Source organism: Elephantulus edwardii, unplaced genomic scaffold (assembly GCF_000299155.1).
Source record: "Elephantulus edwardii isolate Elephantulus edwardi_28Jun2011 unplaced genomic scaffold, EleEdw1.0 scaffold00025, whole genome shotgun sequence".
NCBI lineage: Eukaryota > Metazoa > Chordata > Mammalia > Macroscelidea > Macroscelididae > Elephantulus > Elephantulus edwardii.
In genome coordinates this window covers 3,259,518-3,271,595 of record NW_006399775.1, presented here as the reverse complement: position 1 = coordinate 3,271,595, position 12,078 = coordinate 3,259,518, and positions in this window count along the sequence as shown.

The window sequence follows — 12,078 nt, the reverse complement described above, 5'->3', positions numbered from 1 at the left end:
GAGGGGAAGACCCTCTATGAGATGGATTGATTCGGTGACTGGGGTAATCGGGATGGGTGTGTCAGAGGCAGTGTGGTTGGCGCAGGATAGAGCAGGGTTTAGGGCTGTTGTGCATAGGGTCGCGATGAGTAGCAAATGACTCGACGGCACATAACAACAACAACAACAATACTATCATAACTCCTTCCTTGATTATGCCTGGCATTCTTCATCCTGGGTAACTTCTATTTTATTGTGTAAAATGAAACTCCTTCTTTTGCTGAGAAAAATAATGGCTCAGTCACCAAACTTTATAGTGCTGGAAGGTGTCTGAGCATCTGACAGCTTCTTAAATTGACTGTCAAATGATCCTCTTTAGTTTAGCTATTACAATCTTCTTTTCTTTTGAGTTAACAAATCTTGAGTTTTCAACCTCCCAAACACAATATTTGTTTCTCCACAACTGTTTATACTTTCTGTTTCCAAAAGTTTGATGTTATTTTTCCTTCCTCATTCTCTCTATCATTGTGAGTAATGAGTTTATGCCTTTAAAAATAGCTTTCCTATGCTTTACTGGAATTTTTAAAAAGATGAATATCTCTGTTCAATCCATCACTTTTACTTATATGTGAATAAAACCTATGTGTGATTTTTCAGGCCTGACTCTAGGCAATTACAAAAGCTTTACCTTGTAGGCCCAGGAGGAAAGCTGCCTTCTCAGCTAGGCTTTGGTGTACAGCCAATATGCTGCAGCTTCTAACAGGAGTTGCAGTCCAAAATAGTCTCTCTCTCAACTCTAGGCATGTTCTTTCACATCTCTGCAGTCCAGGTGCCTCCATGAGTCCTCTTTATTGGAATCCATCAACAGAAGCCTTCCTTGGTGCGTCTGCTGAAGTCTCTTTGTCAGTGGAAGGAGAAAATAACCTTGAGGATCCTTTCCCCAACACTGCCTATGAACTAACTCTGTGCTTTTCCCAGTTAGTCTTTCCTCTGTGCCCTGCTCAAACTTTGGGTCAACAGCTCCAGGAACCTTCTGTTCAGGATTCTTTCAACAGTTAGAGGGTTCTCACTTTGACCCACCTGATCCTTACCTAGGTTTTATTTCTTGGGAAATCAGAAGTGAGGATGGGGAGTGCCTTCTTCTCCAGCTAACTCTTGCATATGATGTGTTATTAGCTGTTGTCAAATCTTTGAGTCATAGTGATCCTATGAACAGATCAAATCTTGACCTTATTCTGTGCCAGCCTCACAATATCTGCCATGCTCAAGCCCATTGTTGCAGTCACTGTGTCAACCAATCTGTTCAGAGTCTTCCTCTCTTATGCTGACCCTCCACCTCTCCCAGCATGATGTCTTTTTTAAAGGACTGGTGTCTCCTAACAACATGCTCAAAATATGTGAAATAAAATTTCACTATCCTTGCCTCTCAGGAGGATCTTGGTTGCATTTCTTCCAGAACAGATTTATTTGCTCTTTTGGCAGTCTGCGGTATATATTCACTGCTCTTTGCCAATGCCACAAGTCAAAGTAGCAAGTTTTTTAAAGTTTGAGTACTACTTTATTTTGGCTCATTTTCTTAATCATTTAGCTCCTGGGACAACTGGCGGCTCAACTTTCGAAGCTCAGCTCACGTCCCTGACAAGATGTCTAAGGACTTTATCCAATATGTCTTATAGTATTTCTATTCCCTTTAGCCTCTGGTATTTTCACACAGCAAACTCATATGTTATACAAGGGCTTTCACATTTGTCTTTGATTCACTCTTGGATCATGACAGAGAGAGTTTAGAGGAAGGAGTTATTAGCAGGGATCACTCTTCTACTGAACAAATAACTGAAAGTAATAATGAAAAAGAAATAATTGCTATTTTCAAAAGAAAAGTTAAAAAAAATAAAAAGATGTAATGGACCTTCCAGACAGGGTCCTTTGAAAAAGTCTTGGAGGTAGGAGGTGGCCAGAAATACGGAAATGAAAGAAAGAGTAATGGAGAGAGAGTATGCTATATCCACAAGGTGTGTTCAGTGAATGAGCACATAATGAGCTGAGCATGGATTCTAGGATTTGGAGAATAAATGCACAAACAATAGGATGATATCAATATTCCTGGTGGCCCAGAGGGTGAGAAGTTGCACTATGGATCCAAAGATAGGCTGTTCCTCTGGAGAAAGACAACAATCTCCTCTCATGTGGTTTACAGCCTCTGAAAATTCACTGGAGGGTCAACTGTGAGTTGGTTCTGACTCAACAGAATCTAACAACAAAATATAGATTCTCTAGATTTCACTATTTAAATTCATAATTGAAAGTAGAGAGTTTACTTATTCACGGATACTTCAAGGAGACGTTTTGGCCAAATAGAGTAAAAATTTTATTGTGTACTAGAAATGCTTGAAATAGTAAGGAGTTGTAAACTCTGCCTAGCACTATTGAAGAATCATTAAACTGGGCATGAAAGGGCATGTCTGAGATTATACATAAAAAGAGTCTGACCTGAGAATGAAGTTAAGTGAACTATTTCTTCCCATAACTTTTTAGGGTCTTGGAGAGTTGGGTGGATATTGGATTATAGCTATAAGGAGGAAGCATGGCATTATTAGAGACAAGCTAGTCTTAACAATATTAGCAGCAGAAATGCCTAGTTGGAACCCACAGAAGGGCTGATCTGCGGATACTGGGAACCATGGTATTTGCTCTCTGTCTTAAGATTTGCTGTTGCTTTGTTGCTGCTCTTTACCTTATGATTTCCTATCTCTAAGCCTTCAGGAAGATTCTGTTAAAGTCACTGACCTGGTCTTATCTGTATTTGTGGAGAACAAGGAAGACATATGTATTCACATTGAGGAAAGCATATTTAGGAAGAATATAAGTAGCCAGGATGTTTGTGATGAACCAGGGAAGAACCAAGACCTTCTATCAGGTGCTAGCTGGTTGACAAATAGGAAAAAAAAATGTGATGACCACAGGAGTATTGCTTGGTATTCTCAGAAAGATGTGAAAGGAAAGGAGAGTCTCTTGGACCACAAGCAGTCTAAGTGTTTCCACTTTGACATTCATCCATACACTCATTCATTGAACAAATATTTATGAAGTGTGAGGCTTTGCAATTGTAAGTTGAACCACTGGCTGAGTTCAGTTCCAGGCTTGATGAATGTCTAAGGGCCGTAGCCCCTGGGGTTCTAGCAGCTTCTCCCAGACCAGATAGTCTGTTGGATTTTGTTTGAAATCTTTGGACATGTTGCAAGGAGGGACAGGTCCTTGGAGAGGTACATCATGCTTGGTAGCGTGGAGGGACGACACAGAAGGGGAAGGCCCCCTATGAGGTGGATTGATTCAGTGACTTGGGTAATCGGGATGGGTGTGTCAGAGACGGTGCGATTGGCACAGGACAGAGCAGAGTTTAGGGATGTTGTACATAGGGTCGCTATGAGGCACAAGCGACTCAATGGCACATAACAACAACAACAAGGCCGCAGCAAGCAGTGTTAAATATCTTGGCTGTATTAGTAATTTGGACATGTCTGTCACTTAACCTCTCTAGGCCTCTCATCTGTAAGAGGAAGAACTTAAAATGATGTTTCCTTAGCTCTTGAGTAACAGCTTATAAATCTTACTACACTGCATTTTTATTTTCAGGATAATAATAGCTGTACCGTATACTCTACACTTTAAATAGATTTAACCCTTGTTAAACTCTCATAAAATCCAAACCAATTGGATATATATGTTCTTGCTGAAGAGAGAAGCTGAAAGAATCAATAATGCTCCAGATATCATGGTCATTAAGTATTTCAACAAAATACGAACATGTATCTATTTAATTTGAACCCTTTTTTACTCAACAATATTTTCACTGAGAAGTTGGTTTCTTGGTTTTTCTTCACTACACTAAAATAAACAATCTCAACTCCTGAAACTGGTTTTAGTTAAATAAAAATGATTTGATTTTACTTCTTTGAAAACAAAGCAGTAGTCTACAACAGAATAAAAAAATAAAGTGATCATGATGACTTACCGTGTTGTCTCTCAGAACTGCAATAGCATGCTGGCCATTGTCACTTTCCCAGTTTTCATGCTGAATAGATTTTCTTTGAGTTATTATATTGTTCAAAGAGTTGAATTTGAACACTTGGTGTTTAGAAATTGACTTCTAACATTTTCATCTACTTATTTTATATCGAAATGGCCAGAACATTCTGGAAGCATTTTCCCATTCACTCTAGCTTTTCTTTCTTTTTCTTCTTTTAACTCTTATAAGACATATTTGTTGGAATGATTGCCATATGCTAAGCACAGTTAGGAGTCTAGAGTCAAGAGATAAATACACTACATTATCCCACCCAAGAACTAAGAGTCAAAAGGGCTTGGTGGGAGGCAGCCCATAGAGGTTAATTACAATATCATTTGAAACGAACCGTAACCAAAGTGCACAGTCACCTCCTTAAGAGCAGAAGAGGAGATTAATCAGTGAACTCAGCATAGGACCTCAAATGAGGATTCTCAAGTTCTAGAAGAGTCAGTGAAAAGATTCCAGATAAGGGTTGGGGGGAGACTGAGAAGGATGGGTTTAATAATGTATACTGCATTGGAACAGATGAGGGAGAAAACTGTTTAAGAGGGAAAATTATTAGGTATTTTTGTCGTGACAGGAGTCCAGAACGAAGGCTGTATAGTGGAGTGGACCTGGGGAAAGGAATGTAAAACAATGAAAGAATTTTTCTTTTACTTTTCCAAGAGGTTAGTGTACTAGGGGGGAGGGTTGGGAGGGGAGAAAAGTGCAACAGTGAATGAATGGAAATCCAAAGTCTCTGTAAATTTTCATTGAGATTAATAACTTTTTTTAAAAAAAGACTTTTTTTTAAGTCCCCCCCAACAACAACAACAAAAAAAACAAAAAACCAAACACAAGGTTTCCAGGTGCAGGAAATGCCAACTTTTTTTCTGGGCAAACAGAATACAGTTGTTATATGCCATTGAGTCAGAACTGACTCATAACTGACCCTATAATAAGTGTTCAGAGGCTATAAATCACACAGGAGAATATTATCCATCTTTTTCTCTCAGAGCAGCTGGTGGATTCAAACCACCTACCTTTGGATTGACAATACAATTCCTTATTCACTAGGCCACCAGAGTTCCAAAAGGCCACCAGAATTGTTATTTTTGTGTATTGTAGAGTCAGAACTGACTCACAGTTGACCCTCCAGTGGGTTTTCAGAAGGTATAATCACACAGAAAGAGATAGACCATCCTTCTCTCATGGAGCATCTGGTGGATTTGAACCAAATGCCTTTGGGATTGCAGCACAGTTTATATTACCACTATGCCACCAGAGTTCCTAGGGCAGACAAAACAGTACAGCATAATCACAGACAATAGACAGAAAAGGCAAAGGTGGAGTCTGAACTCAACTCATTGCTATTGAGTTGAAATCAACTTAGTTTACCCTTCAGTGCCCATATTTCTTCACAGGAGCAGTTGGTGGATTTAAAGTGCCTGCCTTTAGGTTGGCTGTGCAACTTCCTACCTGCATAACCATTAGAGCTTTCTAAGGGTAAGGAATATAAAGATAAATTGGGAAGAATGGGTTTCTTTGAGAATCTCTGAGCATAGTTTACTGCCAGCCAAGAGAGTGTGTGTCTTTGGTGGTTGCAATCCACCAGTGCCTCTGAGGCAGAAAGATCATCAGTTTCCCTCATTTTAACATTTGCAGATCCAGTGCAGAGTTGCTATGAGTCAGAAGCCACTGACAGCAGTGAGCTGAGTGAGAATATATTAGACAGAATTTCACTAAGGACCTGGAAAGAAGTGAAGTGTGTACATAACACTAAAGAGAAGTGTATTCATTCAGGCGAGTCAGCCTCTAACTGGAGCAGATAGTTGTTTTTGACGTCTGGTGCAGGTACACACTGATCCACATTATGCCTCAATTCCCCTATCTTCCTCCACAATGCTTCTCTGATTTCTTCCATCACTGGGGTCTACAATATTCCTCACCTTGACTCCTAGACCCAGCACTACCTTCAGACAATGCTATGGGAGTCTCTGTGGGGAGATACCACCCTGGTTTGATAAACTTTTTCCCTAGATTGGGCACAGAGTGTATGAGGAATCTCACAATTTCTCAGACTGTTAGAATGTCCAGTTCTTATCTCTGAGTGATTAATACATTAAAACAAATTTATTAATCATTCAGTGAAGGGGCAGAGAGAAAAAATTACGTGGTGTGATGGGAATGGCAATAACCTTGGCATTTGAACACTTCACCTAAAATGTTGTCTCTGCTACTTTACTTGCTGGGAAATCTGGGATGAAATATCAATTTCCTTACCTGAGGAATTGAGATAAAAATAAAGGAACTTATAAACTGTAAAAGCGTACAACAATTTAAGGTACTGTGTTACTACCGCTGCTACAGTGTCTATGTTTCTGTTGTTTTGACTAATGAAGTTTACTGCAAATGGTCTAGCAATTTGACTGTTTCTTGAATCTCCTCAGTGGTAAAATTTTCATTCCAAATTCAAATATCTCTTCAAGGCTTTAGGAATTATTCCTTTAGTTTTAGTGGGCATGATTGTAATAATTACATAATCTTGAGCAAGGGGAATGAACTTTCATTATTCTACATAGGATCAGTACAACTCAACAAGCTTAAGTCATTTATGTTAAATTGAAACTGGCTCTTATCCAGTGGGTTTTCAGAAGCTATTAATCTCCAAGCATTTATATCTTTCTCATTCCTAATAAGGCTCCACTTTCTTCCAGAGAGCCACCTGTGTGTTAAAACTGCCCGAGAAAGGCTTGCCTTTGGGTTAGTAGTGCAGCTCCCTCTGGACTTGCCACCAGAGTGCGTATGCAAATAGAACAATAAGTGCTATTTACACTTCTTTTCCCTCCTATTGATGTAATTTATAAATGCCTAAAACTGTTGCAGGTTTAAATGGCTTTTAAAAATATTTAAGTCTAATGGACAATATATTAAATACCTATTTCCTCCCTTAGCCTTCATTTTTAAAAATTTCAAACCTTCAGAAAAGTTGAAATAATAAAACCCCTGTATCCTTTGCCAATATTTATTATTTCTGTGGCAGGAAGCCTCTTGTTTAAGCAATCAGGACCCAGTGGGGGGCGGAGGGACTTTGTATTTGAAAGTCAGTTGGGCCTGAGCACCTGTCCTGAGTGCCTGGTGTTAATTGTGTTTGGGTAGAACATTGTTCTAAGTGATAGAGCACTTATCTGTCATTTTGCTGTACTGAGATAACTTGGGGTGGCTATGATACTTATGTTGTGCTACTCTGTGTTAAATGTCATCAGGGTTACCTGTTGTACACAGGTTTTGGTGGAGCTCCCTGAATAAGATAGACTAGGAATCAAGATGGGCCATCTACAAGCCCTTCAAAACGCTATGAACATGAAAGGAAAAGGATAGCTATAGTAGTGTAGTGGTAGAGATCAGATTAGAAGTCAGCTGAAATAAGAAAAAAATAGTAACAAACATCATTTAACAATTAGAACATGGAATGTACGTACCTTGAAAGTTGAAAACCAGGAAATTATTAAAAAATGAAATGGAACACATGAATATTGACATGCTAGACACTAGTGAGATGATATTGACCAGCTTTGACAACTTTGAATCAGATAATCATATAGTATACTATTGAGAGAATGAAAAACAGAAGAACAATGGTATTTCATTCCATTCTTAGACAAAAAGTCAATATTCATACACATACAAGAAAGACTCATTAACACTATTGTTATGACTATTATTCAAATATACACTGCTACATCTAGAGACAAAGAATAAGAAATTGAGAATTTTTATAAAATCTTGCACTCTGAAATTGACCAAATATGCAATCAAGATATTTTAATGATAAATGGTTACTGGAATGAAAAAGTAGGAAGCAGTGAAGTAGGAATAGTAATTGGGAAATATGGGCTTGGTGATAGAAATGAGGCTGGAAGTAGAATGCTTGAATTTTGTATTTACAGCAAATTATTCATTGCAAATACTTTTTCAAAAAGACAAAGATGACAACTTTACACACAGATCTCACCTGATGTGCTGCATAGAAATCAGTGTGACTACACTTGTGGAAGAAATTGTTGGAGAAGCTCAATATTGGCTAGTCAGAATTAGACCAGGGGCGGACTGTGGGTTAGATCATCAATTACTCTTATGCAAGTTCAAATTGAGGATGAAGAAAATGAAAATAAGTATACCAGAACCAAGATATGATCTTGAATAATTTTCATATGATTTTCAAAATAATACTTTTTAAACTTTATTTATTTTGATGAAAGTTAACAGAGAGTTTGAATTTCCTTTCATTCATTGTTGCATATTTTCCTCCCTGCCCCTTCACCACATTGTTATACAACACCTGCCGCCCCAGTCCACTCCACTATGCAGCTTTTTTTCTGGACTTTTGTCAGGACAATAATACATAATCATATATTCTTCCTAAACACTTCTTTACCACATCTGTTTCAATGCAGTATACATTATTTGTCCCCTCTTAGTTTTCCCCAACCCTTTACACCAATGGCATTATGCAGTAGTGTCCTTTTTTGACTGAGATATTTCATACAGCATAAAGTCCTCTAGGGTCACCCATTTTGTATAGTATTTCATGAGTTCCTTGTTTTCTAATGCAGCATAGTAGTCTATTGTGTAAATATACAACATCTGCTCTATCCATTCAATTGTTGATGGGTACTTGGGTTATTTACAACTCTTTGCTATTGTGAACAACGTTGCAATAAACGTTGGTGTGCATATATTAGCTTAGGTGGCAGTTCTGGTTTCTTTACTGTTTATTCCCAGTAGTGGAATCACTGGGTCAAATGGTATTTCTATTTCAAATTTTTTGAGAAAGTGCCATACAGCCTTCCATCATGGTTAAACCATGTTACACTTTCACCAACAGTGAATAAGGGTTCCAGTTTTTATGCAACTTCATAGCATGGTTTGCTGTTCTGTTAAATGTTGCTATTCTTATTGGGGTGAGAGGATATATCATAGTTGTTTTGATTTGCATCTCTCTTAGAACTAGAGATTTTTTTTTCTGGGTGTCACCCCGAATCTTTATTTTCCTTACTCATAAGTTTAAGGCATAGAGCTAGGAATTTTGAACATTTCTTCATGTGCTTGTTGGGTCTTCTTTGGTGAAGTGTCTGTTCATATCCTGTGTCCATTTTTCAATTGGGTTGTTTACCTTTATCTTGTTGTGGTGCTCAAATATTTTATAAATTCTAGATATAAGTCCAGATATCAGACAGGTCATTACCAAATATTTTTTGCAAGTCTGTGGCTTGCCTTTTTACCCTATTGAAGAAGTTTTTGGGTGTGCATAGTGATTTGATTCTTAGAAGGTCCCATTTATCTATTTTATCCTCTCCTGGTTGTAGGTTTTTCAGTATGCTTGGGAGACAGTTTATGCTGGGGATTAGGCCTTCTGGTGTTCTCCCAAGCTTTTCTCTAATGAAGTTTATATTCCTTGATTTTAGTCCTAGGTCCTTGATCCACTTGGCGTTGTTTTTTGTGTATTGAGTTAGGTGTGGCTCTTGCTTGAGTTTTCTGCAGAGAGTTTTCCAATTTTCCCAACACCATTTCTTTAAAAGGCTATCATTTCCCCACTTGACTGATTTCATCTCATTGTCAAAAATCAGTTAACCATAGGTAGATGGGCTGATTTCTGGGATCTTAATTCTATTCCATTGATCTATGTGTCTGTTATTGTACCAGTACCATGCTGTCTTGACCACCATAGCAGTGTAGTAAGATTTGAAATCAGGGAGTGAGATGCCTCCTACCTTGTTTCTCATTTTAAGGAATGTTTTGCTTATTCAGGAACTCTTTCCATTCCAAATGAAATTGGAGATTATCTTTTACATCTAGTTGAACAATAGAATTGGTATTTATATTAGGATTGCATTGAACTTGTAAATTGTCTTTGATAGTATTGTCATTTTCACAATATTGAGTCTTCCTATCCATGAGCAAGGGATATTCTTCCACTTCTCTAGGTCTCTTTGTGTTTCTTGTAGTAATGTTTTGTAATTTTCTTTGAATAGATCCTTTGTTCTTCTGGTTAGATTTACACCCAAGTATTTAATCTTGTGATTAGCTATTGTGAAGGGTATTGTTTTCCTTAGCTCAAGCTTCTCTGTATTCTCTCTGTCACTGTAGAGAAATATAACTGATTTTTGTATGTTGATCTTGTATCCTGCCACTTTGCTTAATTGGTCAACTATGTCCAGTAGTTTTCTTGCTGAGCCTTTAGGGTTTTCTAAGTATACTATCACATCATCTGTATATAGAGATAATTTTACCTCCTTTTTACCAGTCTCTTATTTCCTTCTCTGGTCTTACTGCTATCACTAAGACTTCCAGTACAATATTGAATAGGAGAAGTGATAGTGGGCATCCTTGCCTAGTTCCTGTTCTCAAAGGGAATGCCTTTAATCTCTTTCCATTGTGAACAATGTTGACTCTTGGGTTTGCATATATACTTTTTACTGTGTTGAAGAAAATCCTCTCTAATCCCATTTTGTTGAGTGTTTTAATATGAAAATGGTGTTGGATTTTGCCAAAGGCCTTTTCTGCATCAATTGATGGGATCATGCTTTTTGTTTGTTTGTTTGTTTTATTAATGTGATGAATTACATTGATTCCTTTTCTTAGGTTGAACCGTCCTTGCATACCTGCTATGAATCCCACTTGTTCATGGTGAATTATTTTTTTTATACATATTGTTGGGTTCGATTGGCCAGGACTTTATTCAGGATTTTTGCATCTATTTTTATAAAAGATATTGGCCTATAGTTTTCTATTTTGGTGGTGGTGTCTTTACCTGGCCTTGGTGTCAAGGATATGTTTGTTTCATAGAATGAGACTAGGAGAATTCCTTCTTTTCCTATGTTCTAAAATAATTTATGTAGAATTGGTGACAGTTTTTCTCTGAATGTTTGATAAAATTAAATTGTAAACCATCTGGTCCAGAGCTTTTTTTGCCTGGAAGTTATCTTATTACCTTTTCAATTTCTTCTTTTGTAAGGGGTCTGATTAGGTGTTCAATTTCAGCTTGTGTCACTTTAGTTAGATTACTTTCTAAGTATTTGTCTATTTCTTCCAGGTTTTCATGTTTGTTTGAATATAGTTTTTCATAATATTTTATTGCTAGCCTTTTTTATTTTAGTTTTTTTTTCATATTTGCATATATGTAGATATTTTTTCATTAAATCATTTGAAAACAAATGACCAACAAGCTTGATTTCTAAATCTTTCAGCATCCATTTTCAAGGACATGGGCATCCTCCTACATATCCTCACTAACATTACCACATAGTGGAAATTTGATACTGGATGCAGTTGTATAATCTGTTGTACATATTCAAATTTCCTCAGTTTATTTTTAAAATGTCTTTTACGGTAGTCTTTTCTGCTTCGGTTTTGGATGTAAGTAAGGATTAAATATTGTATTTTGTTGTCCAAGTTTTGCTGTCCAAGTTTTGTTCATGTTTTGGAGTCAACAACAATAACCAAAAGAAACAGAATCAAACAAATCAAAACAAAAGACTCAACCAATAACTGACCCTCCACTGGGTTTGGAGGCTATAAATTGCCAGAGAGGAGATTTCTCACCTTTTTATTACAGAGCAACTGAGGGCCTTATGTTTGTGGATGGGCAGTGCAATTCTTTATCATTATGCCACCTGCGCTTTTTTTACAGAGCCTGAGTCCACTTTTTACATTTAGTCTTATTTATTTCTTTGCCTTTCTTTAATCTTCCCCAACACTAATATCTTTAAGAGTCCGGGTAAGCTGTTTTTGAGACTGTTGCACAATGTAGATGTGTTTATCCTTTTCTTTTGGCAAGTTATAAGCTAAACAATTTTGTCAAAAACTATCTTTAGGTGCTTTGTGTCTTTAGAGAATCATATCAGCAGTTGCACAACATCTATTGGCTCTACATCATCCACAGTATTAATTTTGAGTCTATGTGAAAACTAGGCCAGGAGCTGACTGTGGAACAGACCACCAACTACTCATATGCAAGTTCAAGCTGAAGCTGAGGAAAATTAAACCGAATC